Here is a 22,125-nt window from a genome sequence, read left to right on the forward strand (position 1 = left end):
ACACCTGTGACTGAAGAGAGCTGCGTCGAGTTGTCTCTCGAACTCCCCCACTCAATGACAATTGTTCCGGAATCCTGAGCGTGGGGAGGTTCCACCAACGGTCGGCAGCGCGTGGGTTATAAGGGAATGCCTGTGCTCGTCTCCCCTGAGGGTTTTCCTCATGTCTCTGTGCCAGGGAATGCTAGGGGGTGTTGCAGGAAATCCCAGTGACAGAGGCTGCCTCCCCAAGGTCAGGGAAGGTATTTCTCGGACTTCCCCGAGCAGGGAACACCTGTGACTGAAGAGAGCTGCGTGGAGTTGTCTCTCGAGCTCCCCCACTCAATGACAATGTTTCCGGAATCCTGAGCATGGGGAGGTTCCACCAACGGTCGGCAGCGCTTGGGTTCTAACGGAATGCCTGTGCTCGTCTCCCCTGAGGGTTTTCCTCATGTCTCTGTGCCAGGGAATGCTAGGGTGGTTTGCAGGAAATCCCAGTGACAGAGGCTGCCTCCGCAAGGTCAGGGAAAGTATTTCTCGGACTTCCCCGAGCAGGGAACACCTGTGACTGAAGAGAGCTTCGTGGAGTTGTCTCTCGAGCTCCCCCAATCAATGACAATGGTTCCGGTATCCTGAGCGTGGGGAGGTTCCACCAACAGTCGGCAGCGCGTGGGTTCTAAGGGAATGCCTGTGCTAGTCTCCCCTGAGGGTTTTCCTCATGTCTCTGTGCCAGGGAATGCTAGGGGGTGTTGCAGGAAATCCAAGTGACAGAGGCTGCCTCCCCAAGGGCAGGGAAGTTATTTCTCGGACTTCCCCTAGCAGGGAACACCTGTGACTGAAGAGAGCTGCGTGGAGTTGTCTCTCGAGCTCCCCCACTCAATGACAATGGTTCCGGAATCCTGAGCGTGGGGAGGTTCCACCAACGGTCGGCAGCGCTTGGGTTCTAACGGAATGCCTGTGCTCGTCTCCCCTGAGGGTTTTTCTCATTTCTCTGTGCCAGGGAATGCTAGGAGGGTTTCCAGGAAATCCCAGTGACAGAGGCTGCCTCCCCAAGGTCAGGGAAGGTATTTCTCGCACTTCCCCGAGCAGGGAACACCTGTGACTGAAGAGAGATTCGTGGAGTTGTCTCTCGAGATCCCCCACTCATTGACTATGGTTCCGGAATCCTGAGCGTGGGGAGGTTCCACCAACGGTCGGCAGCGCGTGGGTTCTAAGGGAGTGCCTGTGCTCGTCTCCCCTGAGGGTTTTCTTCATGTCTCTGAGCCAGGGAATGCTAGGGGGGGTTGCAGGAAATCCCAGTGACAGAGGCTGCCTCCCCAAGGTAAGGGAAGGTATTTCTCGCACTTCCCCGAGCAGGGAACACCTGTGATTGAAGAGAGCTGCGTAGAGTTGTCTCTCGAGCTCCCCCACTCAATGACAATGGTTCCGGAATCCTGAGCGTGGGGAGGTTCCACCAACGGTCGGCAGCGCGTGGGTTCTAACGGAATGCCTGTGCTCGTCTCCCCTGAGGGTTTTCCTCATGTCTCTGTGCCAGGGAATGCTAGGGGGTGTTGCAGGAAATCCCAGTGTCAGAGGCTGCCTCCCCAAGGGCAGGGAAGTTATTTCTCGGACTTCCCCGAGCAGGGAACACCTGTGACTGAAGAGAGCTGCGTGGAGATGTGTCTCGAGGTCCCCCACTCAATGACAATGTTTCCGGAATCCTGAGCGTGGGGAGGTTCCACCAACGGTCGGCAGCGCGTTGGTTCGAAGGGAATGCCTGTGCTCGTCTCCCCTGAGGGTTTTCCTCATGTCTCTGTGCCAGGGAATGCTAGGGGGTGTTGCAGGAATTTCCAGTGACAGAGGCTGCCCCCTCACGATCAGGGGAGTTATTTCTTGGACTTCCCCGAGCATGGAACACCTGTGACTGAAGAGAGCTGCGTGGAGTTGTCTCTCGAGCTCCCCCACTCAATGACAATGGTTCCGGAATCCTGAGCGTGGGGAGGTTCCACAAACGGTCGGCAGCGCGTGGGTTCTAAGGGAATGCCTGTGCTTGTCTCCCCTGAGGGTTTTCCTCATGTCTCTGTGCAGGGAATGCTAGGGGGTGTTGCAGGAAATCCCAGTGACAGAGGCTGCCTCCCCAAGTTCAGGGAAGGTGTTTCTCGGACTTCCCCGAGCAGGGAACACCTGTGACTGAAGAGAGCTGAGTGGAGTTTTGTCTCGAGCTCCCCCACTCAATGACAATGGTTCCGGAATCCTGAGCATGGGGAGGTTCCACCAACGGTCGGCAGCGCTTGGGTTCTAACGGAATGCCTGTGCTCGTCTCCCCTGAGGGTTTTCCTCATGTCTCTGTGCCAGGGAATGCTAGGGTGGTTTGCAGGAAATCCCAGTGACAGAGGCTGCCTCCGCAAGGTCAGGGAAAGTATTTCTCGGACTTCCCCGAGCAGGGAACACCTGTGACTGAAGAGAGCTTCGTGGAGTTGTCTCTCGAGCTCCCCCAATCAATGACAATGGTTCCGGTATCCTGAGCGTGGGGAGGTTCCACCAACAGTCGGCAGCGCGTGGGTTCTAAGGGAATGCCTGTGCTAGTCTCCCCTGAGGGTTTTCCTCATGTCTCTGTGCCAGGGAATGCTAGGGGGTGTTGCAGGAAATCCCAGTGACAGAGGCTGCCTCCCCAAGGGCAGGGAAGTTATTTCTCGGACTTCCCCTAGCAGGGAACACCTGTGACTGAAGAGAGCTGCGTGGAGTTGTCTCTCGAGATCCCCCACTCAATGACAATGGTTCCGGAATCCTGAGCGTGGGGAGGTTCCACCAACGGTCGGCAGCGCTTGGGTTCTAACGGAATGCCTGTGCTCGTCTCCCCTGAGTGTTTTTCTCATTTCTCTGTGCCAGGGAATGCTAGGAGGGTTTCCAGGAAATCCCAGTGACAGAGGCTGCCTCCCCAAGGTCAGGGAAGGTATTTCTCGCACTTCCCCGAGCAGGGAACACCTGTGACTGAAGAGAGATTCGTGGAGTTGTCTCTCGAGATCCCCCACTCATTGACTATGGTTCCGGAATCCTGAGCGTGGGGAGGTTCCACCAACGGTCGGCAGCGCGTGGGTTCTAAGGGAGTGCCTGTGCTCGTCTCCCCTGAGGGTTTTCTTCATGTCTCTGAGCCAGGGAATGCTAGGGGGGGTTGCAGGAAATCCCAGTGACAGAGGCTGCCTCCCCAAGTTAAGGGAAGGTATTTCTCGCACTTCCCCGAGCAGGGAACACCTGTGATTGAAGAGAGCTGCGTAGAGTTGTCTCTCGAACTCCCCCACTCAATGACAATGGTTCCGGAATCCTGAGCGTGGGGAGGTTCCACCAACGGTCGGCAGCGCGTGGGTTCTAACGGAATGCCTGTGCTCGTCTCCCCTGAGGGTTTTCCTCATGTCTCTGTGCCAGGGAATGCTAGGGGGTGTTGCAGGAAATCCCAGTGACAGAGGCTGCCTCCCCAAGGGCAGGGAAGTTATTTCTCGGACTTCCCCGAGCAGGGAACACCTGTGACTGAAGAGAGCTGCGTGGAGATGTGTCTCGAGGTCCCCCACTCAATGACAATGGTTCCGGAATCCTGAGCGTGGGGAGGTTCCACCAACGGTCGGCAGCGCGTTGGTTCGAAGGGAATGCCTGTGCTCGTCTCCCCTGAGGGTTTTCCTCATGTCTCTGTGCCAGGGAATGCTGGGGGTGTTGCAGGAATTTCCAGTGACAGAGGCTGCCCCCTCACGATCAGGGGAGTTATTTATTGGACTTCCCCGAGCATGGAACACCTGTGACTGAAGAGAGCTGCGTGGAGTTGTCTCTCGAGCTCCCCCACTCAATGACAATGGTTCCGGAATCCTGAGCGTGGGGAGGTTCCACAAACGGTCGGCAGCGCGTGGGTTCTAAGGGAATGCCTGTGCTTGTCTCCCCTGAGGGTTTTCCTCATGTCTCTGTGCAGGGAATGCTAGGGGGTGTTGCAGGAAATCCCAGTGACAGAGGCTGCCTCCCCAAGGTCAGGGAAGGTGTTTCTTGGACTTCCCCGAGCAAGGAAAACCTGTGACTGAAGAGAGCTGCGTGGAGTTTTGTTTCGAGCTCCCCCACTCAATGACAATGGTTCCGGAATCCTGAGCGTGGGGAGGTTCCTCCAACGGTCGGCAGCCAGTGGGTTCTAACGGAATGCCAGTGCTCTTCTCCCCTGAGGGTTTTCCTCATGTCTCTGCGCCAGGGAATGCTAGGGGGTGTTGCAGGAAATCCCAGTTACAGAGGCCGCCTCCCCAAGGGCAGGGAAGTTATTTCTCGGACTTCCCCTAGCAGGGAACACCTGTGACTGAAGAGAGCTGCGTGGAGTTGTCTCTCGAGCTCCCCCACTCAATGACAATGGTTCCGGAATCATGAGCGTGGGGAGGTTCCACCAACGGTCGGCAGCGCGTTGGTTCTAAGGGAATGCCTGTGCTCGTCTCCCCTGAGGGTTTTCCTCATTTCTCTGTGCCAGGGAATGCTAGGGGATGCTGCAGGAAATCCCAGCGACAGAGGCTGCCTCCCCAAGGTCAGGGAAGGTATTTCTCGGACTTCCCCGAGCAGGGAACACCTGTGACTGAAGAGAGCTGCGTGGAGTTGTCTCTCGAGCTCCCCCACTCAATGACAATGGTTCCGGAATCATGAGCGTGGGGAGGTTCCACCAACGGTCGGCAGCGCGTGGGTTCTAAGTGAATGCCTGTGCTCGTCTCCCCTGAGGGTTTTCCTCATTTCTCTGTGCCAGGGAATGCTAGGGGATGCTGCAGGAAATCCCAGCGACAGAGGCTGCCTCCCCAAGGTCAGGGAAGTTATTTCTCGGACTTCCCAGGACAGGGAACACCTGTGAATGAAGAGAGCTGCGTGGAGTTGTCTCTCGAGCTCCCCCACTCAATGACAATGGTTCCGGAATCCTGAGCGTGTGGAGGTTCCACCAACGGTCGGCAGCGCGTGGGGTCTAAGGGAATGCCTGTGCTCGTCTCCCCTGAGTGTTTTCCTCATGTCTCTGTGCCAGGGAATGCTAGGGGGGTTTGCAGGAAATCCCAGTGACAGAGGCTGCCTCCCCAAGGTCAGGGAAGGTATTTCTCAATCTTCCCCGAGCAGGCAACACCTGTGACTGAAGAGAGCTGCGTGGAGTTGTCTCTCGAGCTCCCCCACTCAATGACAATGGTTCCGGAATCCTGAGCGTGGGGAGGTTCCACCAACGGTCGGCAGCGCGTGGGATCTAATGGAATGCCTGTGCTCGTCTCCCCTGAGTGTTTTCCTCATTTCTCTGTGCCAGGAAATGCTAGGGGGGTTTGCAGGAAATCCCAGTGACAGAGGCTGCCTCCCCAAGTTCAGGGAAGGTATTCTTGGACTTCCCCGAACAGGGAACACCTGTGAATGAAGAGAGCTGTGTGGAGTTGTCTCTCGAGCTCCCCCACTCAATGACAATGGTTCCGGAATCCTGAGCGTGGGGAGGTTCCACCAACGGTCGGCAGCGCGTGGTTTCTAAGGGAATGCCTGTGCTCATCTCCCCTGAGGGTTTTCCTCATGTCTCTTTGCCAGGGAATGCTAGGAGGGTTTGCAGGAAATCCCAGTGACAGAGGCTGCCTCCCCAAGGTCAGGGAAGGTATTTCTCGGACTTCCCCGAGCAGGGAACACCTGTGACTGAAGAGAGCTGCGTGGAGTTGTCTCTCGAGCTCCCCCATTCAATGACAATGGTTCCGGAATCCTGAGCATGGGGAGGTTCCACCAACGGTCGGCAGCGCGTGAGTTCTAAGCAAATGCCTGTGCTCGTCTCCCCTGAGGGTTTTCCTCATGTGTCTGTGCCAGGGAATGCTAGGGGGGTTTGCCGGAAATCCCAGTGACAGAGGCTGCCTCCCCAAGGTCAGGGAAGGTATTTCTCGCACTTCCCCGAGCAGGGAACGCCTGTGATTGAAGAGAGCTCCGTGGAGTTTTCACTCGAGCTCCCCATCTCAATGACAATGGTTCCGGAATCCTTAGCGTGGGGAGGTTCCACCAACGGTCGGCAGCGCGTGGGTTCTAACGGAATGCCTGTGCTCGTCTCCCCTGAGGGTTTTCCTCATGTGTCTGTGCCAGGGAATGCTAGGGGGGTTTGCCGGAAATCCCAGTGACAGAGGCTGCCTCCCCAAGGTCAGGGAAGGTATTTCTCGCACTTCCCCGAGCAGGGAACGCCTGTGATTGAAGAGATCTCCGTCGAGTTTTCACTCGAGCTCCCCATCTCAATGACAATGGTTCCGGAATCCTTAGCGTGGGGAGGTTCCACCAACGGTCGGCAGCGCGTGGGTTCTAAGGGAATGCCTGTGCTCGTCTCCCCTGAGGGTTTTCCTCATGTCTCTGTGCCAGGGAATGCTAGGGGATGCTGCAGGAAATCCCAGTGACAGAGGCTGCCTCCCCAAGGTCAGGGAAGGTATTTCTCGGACTTCCCCGGCCAGGGAACACCTGTGACTGAAGAGAGCTGCGTGGAGTTGTCTCTCGAGCTCCCCCACTCAATGACAATGGTTCCGGAATCCTGAGCGTGTGGAGGTTCCACCAACGGTCGGCAGCGCGTGGGGTCTAAGGGAATGCCTGTGCTCGTCTCCCCTGAGGGTTTTCCTCATGTCTCTGTGCCAGAGAATGCTAGGGGATGCTGCAGGATATCCCAGTGACAGAGGCTGCCTCCCCAAGGTCAGGGAAGGTATTTCTCAAACTTCCCCGAGCAGGGAACACCTGTGATTGAAGAGAGCTGCGTGGAGTTGTCTCTCGAGCTCCCCCACTCAATGACAATGGTTCCGGAATCCTGAGCGTGGGGAGGTTCCACCAACGGTCGGCAGCGCGTGGGTTCTAAAGGAATGCCTGTGCTCGTCTCCCCTGAGTGTTTTCCTCATTTCTCTGTGCCAGGGAATGCTAGGGGGGTTTGCAGGAAATCCCAGTGACAGAGGCTGCCTGCCCAAGGTCAGGGAAGGTATTTCTCAAACTTCCCCGAGCAGGGAACACCTGTGACTGAAGAGAGCTGCGTGGAGTTGTCTCTCGAGCTCCACCACTCAATGACAATGGTTCCGGAATCCTGAGCGTGGGGAGGTTCCACCAACGGTCGGCAGCGCGTGGGTTCTAAGGGAATGCCTGTGCTCGACTCCCCTGAGTGTTTTCCCCATGTCTCTCTGCCAGGGAATGCTAGTGGGGGTTGCAGGAATTCCCAGTGACAGAGGCTGCCTCCCCAAGTTCAGGGAAGGTATTTCTCGGACTTCCCCGAGCAGGGAACACCTGTGACTGAAGAGAGCTGCGTGGAGTTTTCTCTCGAGCTCCCCCACTCAATGACAATGGTTCCGGAATCCTGAGCGTGGGGAGGTTCCACCAACGGTCGGCAGCGCGTGGGTTCTATGAGAATGCCTGTTCTAGTCTCCCCTGAGGGTTTTCCTCATGTCTCTGTGCCAGGGAATGCTAGGGGGTGTTGCAGGAAATCCCAGTGACATAGGCTGCCTCCCGAAAGGGCAGGGAATTTATTTCTCGGACTTCCCCTAGCAGGGAACACCTGTGACTGAAGAGAGCTGCGTGGAGTTGTCTCTCGAGCTCCCCCACTCAATGACAATGGTTCCGGAATCCTGAGCGTGGGGAGGTTCCACCAACGGTCGGCAGCGCTTGGGTTGTAACGGAATGCCTGTGCTCGTCTCCCTTGAGGGTTTTCTTCATGTCTCTGTGCCAGGGAATGCTAGGGGGCTTTGCAGGAAATCCCAGTGACAGAGGCTGTTTCTCAAGGTCAGGGAAGTTATTTCTCGGACTTCCCCGAGCAGGGAACACCTGTGAAGGAAGAGAGCTTCGTGGAGATGTCTCTCGAGCTCCCCCACTCAATGACAATGGTTCCGGAATCCTGAGCGTGGGGAGGTTCCACCAACGGTCGGCAGCGCGTGGGCTCTAAGAGAATGCCTGTTCTAGTCTCCCCTGAGGGTTTTCCTCATGTCTCTGTGCCAGGGAATGCTAGGGGGTGTTGCAGGAAATCCCAGTGACATAGGCTGCCTCCCAAAGTGCAGGGAAGTTATTTCTCGGACTTCCCCTAGCAGGGAACACCTGTGACTGAAGAGTGCTGCGTGGAGTTGTCTCTCGAGATCCCCCACTCAATGACAATGGTTCCGGAATCCTCAGCGTGGGGAGGTTCCACCAACGGTCGGCAGCGCTTGGGTTCTAACGGAATGCCTGTGCTCGTCTCCCCTGAGGGTTTTCCTCATGTCTCTGTGCCAGGGAATGCTAGGGGGTGTTGCAGGAAATCCCAGTGACAGAGGCTGCCTCCCCAAGGTCAGGGAAGGTATTTCTCAGACTTCCCCGAGCAGGGAACACCTGTGACTGAAGAGAGCTGCGTGGAGTTTTCTCTCGAGCTCCCCCAATCAATGACAACGGTTCCGGAATCCTGAGCGTGGGGAGGTTCCACCAACGGTCGGCAGCGCGTGGCTTCTAAGGGAATGAATGTGCTCGTCTCCCCTGAGGGTTTTCCTCATGTCTCTGTGCCAGGGAATGCTAGGAGGGTTTCCAGGAAATCCCAGAGACAGCGGCTGCCTCCCCAAGGTCAGGGAAGGTATTTCTCGGACTTCCCCGAGCAGGCAACACCTGTGACTGAAGAGAGCTGCGTGGAGTTGTCTCTCGAGCTCCCCCACTCAATGACAATGGTTCCGGAATCGTGAGCATGGGGAGGTTCCACCAACGGTCGGCATCGCGTGGGTTCTAAGGGAATGCCTGTGCTCGTCTCCCCTGAGGGTTTTCCTCATGTCTCTGTGCCAGGGAATGCTAGGAGGGTTTGCAGGAAATCCCAGTGACAGAGGCTGCTTCCCCAACGTCAGGAAAGTTATTTCTCGGACTTCCCCTAGCAGGGAACACCTATGACTGAAGAGTGCTGCGTGGAGTTGTCTGTCGAGCTCCCCCAATCAATGACTATGGTTCCGAAATCCTGAGCGTGGGGAGGTTCCACCAACGGTCGGCAGCGCGTGGATTCTAAGGGAATGCCTGTGCTCGTCTCCCCTGAGGGTTTTCCTCATGTCTCTGTGCCAGGGAATGCTAGGGGTTGTTGCAGGAAATCCCAGTGACAGAGGCTGCCTCCCCAAGGTCAGGGAAGGTATTTCTCGGACTTCCCCGAGCAGGGAACACCTGTGACTGAAGAGAGCTGCGTGGAGTTGTCTCTCGAGCTCCCCCACTCAATGACAATGGTTCCGGAATTCTGAGCGTGTGGAGGTTCCACCAACGGTCGGCAGCGCGTGGGTTCTAAGGGAATGACTGTGCTCGTCTCCCCTGAGGGTTTTCCTCATGTCTCTGTGCCAGGGAATGCGAGGGGGGTTTGCAGGAAATCCCAGTGACAGAGGCTGCCTCCCCAAGGTCAGGGAAGTTATTTCTCAAACTTCCCCGAGCAGGGAACACCTGTGACTGAAGAGAGCTGCGTGGAGTTGTCTCTCGAGCTCCCCCACTCAATGACAATGGTTCCGGAATCCTGAGCGTGGGGAGGTTCCACCAACGTTCGGCAGCGCGTGGGTTCTAAAGGAATGCCTGTGCTCGTCTCCCCTGAGTGTTTTCCTCATTTCTCTGTGCCAGGGAATGCTAGGGGTGTTTGCAGGAAATCCCAGTGACAGAGGCTGCCTCCCCAAGGTCAGGGAAGGTATTTCTCAAACTTCCCCGTGCAGGGAACACCTGTGACTGAAGAGAGCTGCGTGGAGTTGTCTCTCGAGCTCCCCCAATCAATGACAATGGTTCCGGAATCCTGAGCGTGGGGAGGTTCCACCATCGGTCGGCAGCGCGTGGGTACAAAGGGAATGAATGTGCTCGACTCCCCTGAGTGTTTTCCTCATGTCTCTCTGCCAGGGAATGCTAGTGGGGGTTGCAGGAATTCCCAGTGACAGAGGCTGCCTCCCCAAGGTCAGGGAAGGTATTTCTTGGATTTCCCCGAGCAGGGAACACCTGTGACTGAAGAGAGCTTCGTGGAGTTGTCTCTCGAGCTCCCCCACACAATGACAATTGTTCCGGAATCCTGAGCGTGGGGAGGTTCCACCAAAGGTCGGCAGCGCGTGGGTTCTAAGGGAATGCCTGTTCTAGTCTCCCCTGAGTGTTTTCCTGATGTCTCTGTCCCAGGGAATGCTAGGGGGTGTTGCAGGAAATCCCAGTGACATAGGCTGCCTCCCAAAGGTCAGGGAAGTTATTTCTCGGACTTCCCCTAGCAGGGAACACCTGTGACTGAAGAGAGCTGCGTGGAGTTGTCTCTCGAGCTCCCCCACTCAATGACAATGGTTCCGGAATCCTGAGCGTGGGGAGGTTCCACGAACGGTCGGCAGCGCTTGGGTTCTAACGGAATGCCTGTGCTCGTCTCCCCTGAGGATTTTCCTCATGTCTCTGTGCCAGGGAATCCTAGGGGGTGTTGCAGGAAATCCCAGTGACAGAGGCTGCCTCCCCAAGGTCAGGGAAGGTATTTCTCAGACTTCCCCGAGCAGGGAACACCTGTGACTGAAGAGAGCTGCGTGGAGTTTTCTCTCGAGCTCCCCCACTCAATGACAATAGTTCCGGAATCCTGAGCGTGGGGAGGTTCCACCAACGGTCGGCAGCGCGTGGTTTCTAAGGGAATGAATGTGCTCTTCTCCCCTGAGGGTTTTCCTCATGTCTCTGTGCCAGGGAATGCTAGGAGGGTTTCCATGAAATCCCAGAGACAGAGGCTGCCTCCCCAAGGTCAGGGAAGTTATTTCTCGGACTTCCCCGAGCAGGGAACACCTGTGACTAAAGAGAGCTGCGTGGAGTTGTCTCTCGAGATCCCCCACTCATTGACTATGGTTCCGCAATCCTGAGCGTGAGGAGGTTCCACCAATGGTCGGCAGCGCGTGGGTTCTACTGGAGTGCCTGTGCTCGTCTCCCCTGAGGGTTTTCTTCATGTCTCTGTGCCAGGGAATGCTAGGGGGGGTTGCAGGAAATCCCAGTGACAGAGGCTGCCTCCCAAAGTTCAGGGAAGGTATTTCTCGCACTTCCCCGAGCAGGGAACACCTGTGATTGAAGAGAGCTGCGTCGAGTTGTCTCTCGAACTCCACCACTCAGTGACAATCGTTCCGGAATCCTGAGCGTGGGGAGGTTCCACCAACGGTCGGCAGCGCGTGGGTTCTAAGGGAATGCCTGTGCTCGTCACCCCTGAGGGTTTTCCTCATGTCTCTGTGCCAGGGAATGCTAGGGGGGGTTGCAGGAAATCCCAGTGACAGAGGCTGCCTCCCCAAATTCAGGTAAGGTTTTTCTCGGACTTCCCCGAGCAGGGAACACCTGTGACTGAAGAGAGCGGCGTGGAGTTTTCTCTCGAGCTCCCCCACTCAATGACAATGGTTCCGGAATCCTGAGCGTGGGGAGGTTCCACCAGCGGTCGGCAGCGCGTGGGTTCTAAGGGAATGCCTGTGCTCGTCTCCCCTGAGGGTTTTCCTCATGTCTCTGTGCCAGGGAATGCTAGGGGGTGTTGCAGGAAATCCCAGTGACAGAGGCTGCCTCCCCAAGGTCAAGGAAGTTATTTCCCAGACTTCCCCGAGCAGGGAACACCTGTGACTGAAGAGAGCTGCGTGGAGTTTTCTCTCGAGATCCCCCACTCATTGACTATGGTTCCGGATTTATGAGCGTGGGGAGGTTCCACCAACGGTCGGCAGCGCGTGGGTTCTAATGGAGTGCCTGTGCTCGTCTCCCCTGAGGGTTTTCTTCATGTCTCTGTGCCAGGGAATGCTAGGGGGGGTTGCAGGAAATCCCAGTGACAGAGGATGCTTCCCCAAGGTCAGGGAATTTATTTCTCGCACTTCTCCGAGCAGGGAACACCTGTGATAGAAGAGAGCTGCGTCGAGTTTTCTCTCGAACTCCCCCACTCAATGACAATGGTTCCGGAATCCTGAGCGTGGGGAGGTTCCACCAACGGTCGGCAGCGCGTGGGTTCTAAGTGAGTGCCTGTGCTCGTCTCCCCTGAGGGTTTTCTTCATGTCTCTGTGCCAGGGAATGCTAGGGGGGGTTGCAGGAAATCCCAGTGACAGAGGCTGCCCCCCAAGGTCAGGGAAGGTATTTCTCGCACTTCCCCGAGCAGGGAACACCTGTGACTGAAGAGAGCTGCGTCGAGTTGTCTCTCGAACTCCCCCACTCAATGACAATTGTTCCGGAATCCTGAGCGTGGGGAGGTTCCACCAACGGTTGGCAGCGCGTGGGTTATAAGGGAATGCCTGTGCTCGTCTCCGCTGAGGGTTTTCCTCATGTCTCTGTGCCAGGGAATGCTAGGGGGTGTTGCAGGAAATCCCAGTGACAGAGGCTGCCTCCCCAAGGTCAGGGAAGGTATTTCTCGGACTTCCCCGAGCAGGGAACACCTGTGACTGAAGAGAGCTGCGTGGAGTTGTCTCTCGAGCTCCCCCACTCAATGACAATGGTTCCGGAATCCTGAGCATGGGGAGGTTCCACCAACGGTCGGCAGCGCTTGGGTTCTAACGGAATGCCTGTGCTCGTCTCCCCTGAGGGTTTTCCTCATGTCTCTGTGCCAGGGAATGCTAGGGTGGTTTGCAGGAAATCCCAGTGACAGAGGCTGCCTCCGCAAGGTCAGGGAAAGTATTTCTCGGACTTCCCCGAGCAGGGAACACCTGTGACTGAAGAGAGCTTCGTGGAGTTGTCTCTCGAGCTCCCCCAATCAATGACAATGGTTCCGGTATCCTGAGCGTGGGGAGGTTCCACCAACAGTCGGCAGCGCGTGGGTTCTAAGGGAATGCCTGTGCTAGTCTCCCCTGAGGGTTTTCCTCATGTCTCTGTGCCAGGGAATGCTAGGGGGTGTTGCAGGAAATCCAAGTGACAGAGGCTGCCTCCCCAAGGGCAGGGAAGTTATTTCTCGGACTTCCCCTAGCAGGGAACACCTGTGACTGAAGAGAGCTGCGTGGAGTTGTCTCTCGAGCTCCCCCACTCAATGACAATGGTTCCGGAATCCTGAGCGTGGGGAGGTTCCACCAACGGTCGGCAGCGCTTGGGTTCTAACGGAATGCCTGTGCTCGTCTCCCCTGAGGGTTTTTCTCATTTCTCTGTGCCAGGGAATGCTAGGAGGGTTTCCAGGAAATCCCAGTGACAGAGGCTGCCTCCCCAAGGTCAGGGAAGGTATTTCTCGCACTTCCCCGAGCAGGGAACACCTGTGACTGAAGAGAGATTCGTGGAGATGTCTCTCGAGATCCCCCACTCATTGACTATGGTTCCGGAATCCTGAGCGTGGGGAGGTTCCACCAACGGTCGGCAGCGCGTGGGTTCTAAGGGAGTGCCTTTGCTCGTCTCCCCTGAGGGTTTTCTTCATGTCTCTGAGCCAGGGAATGCTAGGGGGGGTTGCAGGAAATCCCAGTGACAGAGGCTGCCTCCCCAAGGTAAGGGAAGGTATTTCTCGCACTTCCCCGAGCAGGGAACACCTGTGATTGAAGAGAGCTGCGTAGAGTTGTCTCTCGAACTCCCCCACTCAATGACAATGGTTCCGGAATCCTGAGCGTGGGGAGGTTCCACCAACGGTCGGCAGCGCGTGGGTTCTAACGGAATGCCTGTGCTCGTCTCCCCTGAGGGTTTTCCTCATGTCTCTGTGCCAGGGAATGCTAGGGGGTGTTGCAGGAAATCCCAGTGTCAGAGGCTGCCTCCCCAAGGGCAGGGAAGTTATTTCTCGGACTTCCCCGAGCAGGGAACACCTGTGACTGAAGAGAGCTGCGTGGAGATGTGTCTCGAGGTCCCCCACTCAATGACAATGTTTCCGGAATCCTGAGCGTGGGGAGGTTCCACCAACGGTCGGCAGCGCGTTGGTTCGAAGGGAATGCCTGTGCTCGTCTCCCCTGAGGGTTTTCCTCATGTCTCTGTGCCAGGGAATGCTAGGGGGTGTTGCAGGAATTTCCAGTGACAGAGGCTGCCCCCTCACGATCAGGGGAGTTATTTATTGGACTTCCCCGAGCATGGAACACCTGTGACTGAAGAGAGCTGCGTGGAGTTTTCTCTCGAGCTCCCCCACTCAATGACAATGGTTCCGGAATCCTGAGCGTGGGGAGGTTCCACAAACGGTCGGCAGCGCGTGGGTTCTAAGGGAATGCCTGTGCTTGTCTCCCCTGAGGGTTTTCCTCATGTCTCTGTGCAGGGAATGCTAGGGGGTGTTGCAGGAAATCCCAGTGACAGAGGCTGCCTCCCCAAGTTCAGGGAAGGTGTTTCTCGGACTTCCCCGAGCAGGGAACACCTGTGACTGAAGAGAGCTGAGTGGAGTTTTGTCTCGAGCTCCCCCACTCAATGACAATGGTTCCGGAATCCTGAGCATGGGGAGGTTCCACCAACGGTCGGCAGCGCTTGGGTTCTAACGGAATGCCTGTGCTCGTCTCCCCTGAGGGTTTTCCTCATGTCTCTGTGCCAGGGAATGCTAGGGTGGTTTGCAGGAAATCCCAGTGACAGAGGCTGCCTCCGCAAGGTCAGGGAAAGTATTTCTCGGACTTCCCCGAGCAGGGAACACCTGTGACTGAAGAGAGCTTCGTGGAGTTGTCTCTCGAGCTCCCCCAATCAATGACAATGGTTCCGGTATCCTGAGCGTGGGGAGGTTCCACCAACAGTCGGCAGCGCGTGGGTTCTAAGGGAATGCCTGTGCTAGTCTCCCCTGAGGGTTTTCCTCATGTCTCTGTGCCAGGGAATGCTAGGGGGTGTTGCAGGAAATCCCAGTGACAGAGGCTGCCTCCCCAAGGGCAGGGAAGTTATTTCTCGGACTTCCCCTAGCAGGGAACACCTGTGACTGAAGAGAGCTGCGTGGAGTTGTCTCTCGAGCTCCCCCACTCAATGACAATGGTTCCGGAATCCTGAGCGTGGGGAGGTTCCACCAACGGTCGGCAGCGCTTGGGTTCTAACGGAATGCCTGTGCTCGTCTCCCCTGAGGGTTTTTCTCATTTCTCTGTGCCAGGGAATGCTAGGAGGGTTTCCAGGAAATCCCAGTGACAGAGGCTGCCTCCCCAAGGTCAGGGAAGGTATTTCTCGCACTTCCCCGAGCAGGGAACACCTGTGACTGAAGAGAGATTCGTGGAGTTGTCTCTCGAGATCCCCCACTCATTGACTATGGTTCCGGAATCCTGAGCGTGGGGAGGTTCCACCAACGGTCGGCAGCGCGTGGGTTCTAAGGGAGTGCCTGTGCTCGTCTCCCCTGAGGGTTTTCTTCATGTCTCTGAGCCAGGGAATGCTAGGGGGGGTTGCAGGAAATCCCAGTGACAGAGGCTGCCTCCCCAAGGTAAGGGAAGGTATTTCTCGCACTTCCCCGAGCAGGGAACACCTGTGATTGAAGAGAGCTGCGTAGAGTTGTCTCTCGAACTCCCCCACTCAATGACAATGGTTCCGGAATCCTGAGCGTGGGGAGGTTCCACCAACGGTCGGCAGCGCGTGGGTTCTAACGGAATGCCTGTGCTCGTCTCCCCTGAGGGTTTTCCTCATGTCTCTGTGCCAGGGAATGCTAGGGGGTGTTGCAGGAAATCCCAGTGACAGAGGCTGCCTCCCCAAGGGCAGGGAAGTTATTTCTCGGACTTCCCCGAGCAGGGAACACCTGTGACTGAAGAGAGCTGCGTGGAGATGTGTCTCGAGGTCCCCCACTCAATGACAATGGTTCCGGAATCCTGAGCGTGGGGAGGTTCCACCAACGGTCGGCAGCGCGTTGGTTCGAAGGGAATGCCTGTGCTCGTCTCCCCTGAGGGTTTTCCTCATGTCTCTGTGCCAGGGAATGCTAGGGGGTGTTGCAGGAATTTCCAGTGACAGAGGCTGCCCCCTCACGATCAGGGGAGTTATTTATTGGACTTCCCCGAGCATGGAACACCTGTGACTGAAGAGAGCTGCGTGGAGTTGTCTCTCGAGCTCCCCCACTCAATGACAATGGTTCCGGAATCCTGAGCGTGGGGAGGTTCCACAAACGGTCGGCAGCGCGTGGGTTCTAAGGGAATGCCTGTGCTTGTCTCCCCTGAGGGTTTTCCTCATGTCTCTGTGCAGGGAATGCTAGGGGGTGTTGCAGGAAATCCCAGTGACAGAGGCTGCCTCCCCAAGGTCAGGGAAGGTGTTTCTCGGACTTCCCCGAGCAGGGAACACCTGTGACTGAAGAGAGCTGAGTGGAGTTTTGTCTCGAGCTCCCCCACTCAATGACAATGGTTCAGGAATCCTGAGCGTGGGGAGGTTCCACCAACGGTCGTCAGCGCGTGGGTTCTAATGGAATGCCAGTGCTCTTCTCCCCTGAGGGTTTTCCTCATGTCTCTGTGCCAGGGAAAGCTAGGGGGTTTTGCAGGAAATCCCAGTGACAGAGGCTGCCTCCCCAAGGTCAGGGAAGCTATTTCTCGGACTTCCCCGAGCAGGGAACACCTGTGACTGAAGAGAGCTGCGTGGAGTTGTCTCTCGAGATCCCCCACTCAATGACTATGGTTCCGGAATCCTGAGCGTGGGGAGGTTCCACCAACTGTTGGCAGCGCGTGGGTTCTAAGGGAGTGTCTGTTCTCATCTCCCCTGAGGGTTTTCCTCATGTCTCTGTGCCAGGGAATGCTAGGGGGTGTTGCAGGAAATCCCAGTGACAGTGTCTGCCTCCCCAAGGTCAGGGAAGATATTTCTCGCACTTCCCCAAGCTGGGAACACCTGTGACTGAAGAGAGCTGCGTCGAGTTGTCTCTCGATCTCCAAAACTCAACGAAAATGGTTCCGGAATCCTGAGCGTGCGGAGGTTCCACCAATGGTCGGCAGCGCGTGGGTTCTAAGGGAATGCCTGTGCTTGTCTCCCCTGAGTGTTTTCCTCATTTCTCTGTGCCAGGGAATGCTAGGGGGTGTTGCAGGAAATCCCAGTGACAGAGGCTGCCTCCCCAAGGTCAGGGAAGTTATTTCTCGGACTTCCCCGAGCAGGGAACACCTGTGAATGAAGAGAGCTGCGTGGAGTTGTCTCTCGAGCTCCCCCACTCAATGACAATGGTTCCGGAATCTTGAACGTGGGGAGGTTCCACCATCGGTCGGCAGCGCGTGGTTTCTAAGGGAATGCCTGTGCTCGTCTCCCCTGAGGGTTTTCCTCATGTCTCTGTGCCAGGGAATGCTAGGAGGGTTTGCAGGAAATCCCAGTGACAGAGGCTGCCTCCCCAAGGTCAGGGAAGGTATTTCTCGGACTTCCCCGAGCAGGGAACACCTGTGACTGAAGAGAGCTGCGTGGACTTGTCTCTCGAGATCCCCCACTCATTGACTATGGTTCCGGAATCCTGAGCGTGGGGAGGTTCCACCAACGGTCGGCAGAGCGTGGGTTCTAAGGGAGTGCCTGTACTCGTCTCCCCTGAGGGTTTTCCTCATGTCACTGTGCCAGGGAATGCTAGGGGGGGTTGCAGGAAATCCCAGTGACAGAGGCTTCCTCCCCAAGATCAGGGAAGTTATTTCTCGGACTTCCCCGAGCAGGGAACACCTGTGACTGAAGAGAGCTGCGTGGAGATTTCTCTCGAGCTCCCCCACTCAATGACAATGGTTCCAGAATCCTGAGCGAGGGGAGGTTCCACCAACGGTCGGCAGCGCATGGTTTCTAAGGGAATGCCTGTACTTGTCTCCCCTGAGGGTTTTCCTCATGTCTCTGTGCCAGGGAATGCTAGGGGGTGTTGCAGGAAATCCCAGTGACAGAGGCTGCCTCCCCAAGGGCAGGGAAGTTATTTCTCTGACTTCCCCGAGCAGGGAACACCTGTGAATGAAGAGAGCTGCGTGGAATTGTTTCTCGAGCTCCCCCACTCAATGTCAATTGTTTCGGAATCCTGAGCGTTGGGAGGTTCCACCAACGGTCGGCAGCGCATTGGTTCTAAGGGAATGCCTGTGTTCGTCTCCCCTGAGGGTTTTCCTCATGTCTCTGTGCCAGGGAATGCTAGGGGGGGTTGCAGGAAATCCCAGTGACAGATGCTGCCTCCCCAAGGTCAAAGAAGATATTTCTCGGACTTCCCCGAGCAGGGAACAGCTGTGACTGAAGAGAGCTGCGTGGAGTTTTCTCTCGAGCTCCTCCACTCAATGACAATGGTTCCGGAATCCTGAGCGTGGGGAGGTTCCACCAACGGTCGGCAGCGCGTGGGTTCTAACGGAATGCCAGTGCTCGTCTCCCCTGAGGGTTTTCCTCATGTCTCTGTGCCAGGGAATGCTAGGGGGTGTTGCAGGAAATCCCAGTGCCAGAGGCTGCCTCCCCAAGATCAGGGAAGTTATTTCTTGGACTTCCCCGAGCAAGGAACACCTGTGACTGAAGAGAGCTGCGTGGAGTTTTGTTTCGAGCTCCCCCACTCAATGACAATGGTTCCGGAATCCTGAGCGTGGGGAGGTTCCTCCAACGGTCGGCAGCCAGTGGGTTCTAACGGAATGCCAGTGCTCTTCTCCCCTGAGGGTTTTCCTAAAGTCTCTGTGCCAGGGAAAGCTAGGGGGTGTTGCAGGAAATCCCAGTGACAGAGGCTGACTCCCCAAGGTCAGGGAAGGTATTTCTCGCACTTCCCCGAGCAGGGAACACCTGTGATTGAAGAGAGCTGCGTGGAGCTGTCTCTCGAGCTCCCCCACTCAATGACAATGGTTCCGGAATCCTGAGCGTGGGGAGATTCCACCAACGGACGGCAGCGCGTGGGTTCTAAGGGAATGCCTGTGCTAGTCTCCCCTGAGGGTTTTCCTCATGTCTCTGCGCCAGGGAATGCTAGGGGGTGTTGCAGGAAATCCCAGTTACAGAGGCCGCCTCCCCAAGGTCAGGGAAGGTATTTCTCGGACTTCCCCGAGCAGGGAACACCTGTGACTGAAGAGAGCTGCGTGGAGTTGTCTCTCGAGCTCCCCCACTCAATGACAATGGTTCCGGAATCATGAGCGTGGGGAGGTTCCACCAACGGTCGGCAGCGCGTGGGTTCTAAGGGAATGCCTGTGCTCGTCTCCCCTGAGGGTTTTCCTCATTTCTCTTTGCCAGGGAATGCTAGGGGATGCTGCAGGAAATCCCAGCGACAGAGGCTGCCTCCCCAAGGTCAGGGAAGGTATTTCTCAATCTTCCCCGAGCAGGCAACACCTGTGACTGAAGAGAGCTGCGTGGAGTTGTCTCTCGAGCTCCCCCACTCAATGACAATGGTTCCGGAATCCTGAGCGTGGGGAGGTTCCACCAACGGTCGGCAGCGCGTGGGTTCTAATGGAATGCCTGTGCTCGTCTCCCCTGAGTGTTTTCCTCATTTCTCTGTGCCAGGAAATGCTAGGGGGGTTTGCAGGAAATCCCAGTGACAGAGGCTGCCTCCCCAAGTTCAGGGAAGGTATTCTTGGACTTCCCCGAGCAGGGAACACCTGTGAATGAAGAGAGCTGTGTTGAGTTGTCTCTCGAGCTCCCCCACTCAATGACAATGGTTCCGGAATCCTGAGCGTGGGGAGGTTCCACCAACGGTCGGCAGCGCGTGGTTTCTAAGGGAATGCCTGTGCTCATCTCCCCTGAGGGTTTTCCTCATGTCTCTTTGCCAGGGAATGCTAGGAGGGTTTGCAGGAAATCCCAGTGACAGAGGCTGCCTCCCCAAGGTCAGGGAAGGTATTTCTCGGACTTCCCCGAGCAGGGAACACCTGTGACTGAAGAGAGCTGCGTGGAGTTGTCTCTCGAGCTCCCCCATTCAATGACAATGGTTCCGGAATCCTGAGCATGGGGAGGTTCCACCAACGGTCGGCAGCGCGTGAGTTCTAAGCAAATGCCTGTGCTCGTCTCCCCTGATGGTTTTCCTCATGTGTCTGTGCCAGGGAATGCTAGGGGGGTTTGCCGGAAATCCCAGTGACAGAGGCTGCCTCCCCAAGGTCAGGGAAGGTATTTCTCGCACTTCCCCGAGCAGGGAACGCCTGTGATTGAAGAGAGCTCCGTGGAGTTTTCACTCGAGCTCCCCATCTCAATGACAATGGTTCCGGAATCCTTAGCGTGGGGAGGTTCCACCAACGGTCGGCAGCGCGTGGGTTCTAAGGGAATGCCTGTGCTCGTCTCCCCTGAGGGTTTTCCTCATGTCTCTGTGCCAGGGAATGCTAGGGGATGCTGCAGGAAATCCCAGTGACAGAGGCTGCCTCCCCAAGGTCAGGGAAGGTATTTCTCAAACTTCCCCGAGCAGGGAACACCTGTGACTGAAGAGAGCTGCGTGGAGTTGTCTCTCGAGCTCCCCCACTCAATGACAATGGTTCCGGAATCCTGAGCGTGGGGAGGTTCCACCAACGGTCGGCAGCGCGTGGGTTCTAAAGGAATGCCTGTGCTCGTCTCCCCTGAGTGTTTTCCTCATTTCTCTGTGCCAGGGAATGCTAGGGGGGTTTGCAGGAAATCCCAGTGACAGAGGCTGCCTGCCGAAGTTCAGGGAAGGTATTTCTCAAACTTCCCCGAGCAGGGAACACCTGTGACTGAAGAGAGCTGCGTGGAGTTGTCTCTCGAGCTCCACCACTCAATGACAATGGTTCCGGAATCCTGAGCGTGTGGAGGTTCCACCAACGGTCGGCAGCGCGTGGGTTCTAAGGGAATGCCTGTGCTCGACTCCCCTGAGTGTTTTCCCCATGTCTCTCTGCCAGGGAATGCTAGTGGGGGTTGCAGGAATTCCCAGTGACAGAGGCTGCCTCCCCAAGTTCAGGGAAGGTATTTCTCGGACTTCCCCGAGCAGGGAACACCTGTGACTGAAGAGAGCTGCGTGGAGTTGTCTCTCGAGCTCCCCCACTCAATGACAATGGTTCCGGAATCCTGAGCGTGGGGAGGTTCCACCAACGGTCGGCAGCGCGTGGGTTCTATGAGAATGCCTGTTCTAGTCTCCCCTGAGGGTTTTCCTCATGTCTCTGTGCCAGGGAATGCTAGGGGGTGTTGCAGGAAATCCCAGTGACATAGGCTGCCTCCCGAAAGGGCAGGGAATTTATTTCTCGGACTTCCCCTAGCAGGGAACACCTGTGACTGAAGAGAGCTGCGTGGAGTTGTCTCTCGAGCTCCCCCACTCAATGACAATGGTTCCGGAATCCTGAGCGTGGGGAGGTTCCACCAACGGTCGGCAGCGCTTGGGTTGTAACGGAATGCCTGTGCTCGTCTCCCTTGAGGGTTTTCTTCATGTCTCTGTGCCAGGGAATGCTAGGGGGCTTTGCAGGAAATCCCAGTGACAGAGGCTGTTTCCCAAGGTCAGGGAAGTTATTTCTCGGACTTCCCCGAGCAGGGAACACCTGTGAAGGAAGAGAGCTTCGTGGAGTTGTCTCTCGAGCTCCCCCACTCAATGACAATGGTTCCGGAATCCTGAGCGTGGGGAGGTTCCACCAACGGTCGGCAGCGCGTGGGTTCTAAGAGAATGCCTGTTCTAGTCTCCCCTGAGGGTTTTCCTCATGTCTCTGTGCCAGGGAATGCTAGGGGGTGTTGCAGGAAATCCCAGTGACATAGGCTGCCTCCCAAAGTGCAGGGAAGTTATTTCTCGGACTTCCCCTAGCAGGGAACACCTGTGACTGAAGAGTGCTGCGTGGAGTTGTCTCTCGAGCTCCCCCACTCAATGACAATGGTTCCGGAATCCTGAGCGTGGGGAGGTTCCACCAACGGTCGGCAGCGCTTGGGTTCTAACGGAATGCCTGTGCTCGTCTCCCCTGAGGGTTTTCCTCATGTCTCTGTGCCAGGGAATGCTAGGGGGTGTTGCAGGAATTCCCAGTGACAGAGGCTGCCTCCCCAAGGTCAGGGAAGGTATTTCTCAGACTTCCCCGAGCAGGGAACACCTGTGACTGAAGAGAGCTTCGTGGAGTTTTCTCTCGAGCTCCCCCAATCAATGACAACGGTTCCGGAATCCTGAGCGTGGGGAGGTTCCACCAACGGTCGGCAGCGCGTGGCTTCTAAGGGAATGAATGTGCTCGTCTCCCCTGAGGGTTTTCCTCATGTCTCTGTGCCAGGGAATGCTAGGAGGGTTTCCAGGAAATCCCAGAGACAGAGGCTGCCTCCCCAAGGTCAGGGAAGGTATTTCTCGGACTTCCCCGAGCAGGGATCACCTGTGACTAAAGAGAGCTGCGTAGAGTTGTCTCTCGAGCTCCCCCACTCTTTGACTATGGTTCCGGAATCCTGAGCGTGGGGAGGTTCCACCAACGGTCGGCAGCGCGTGGGTTCTAAGGGAATGCCTGTGCTCGTCTCCCCTGAGGGTTTTCCTCATGTGTCTGTGCCAGGTAATGCTAGGGGAGTTTGCAGGAAATCCCAGTGACAGAGGCTGCCTCCCCAAGGTCAGGGAAG

The sequence above is a fragment of the Vicugna pacos genome, unplaced genomic scaffold (assembly GCF_048564905.1).
Source record: "Vicugna pacos unplaced genomic scaffold, VicPac4 SAC-SAT, whole genome shotgun sequence".
In the NCBI taxonomy this organism is placed as follows: Eukaryota; Metazoa; Chordata; class Mammalia; order Artiodactyla; family Camelidae; genus Vicugna; species Vicugna pacos.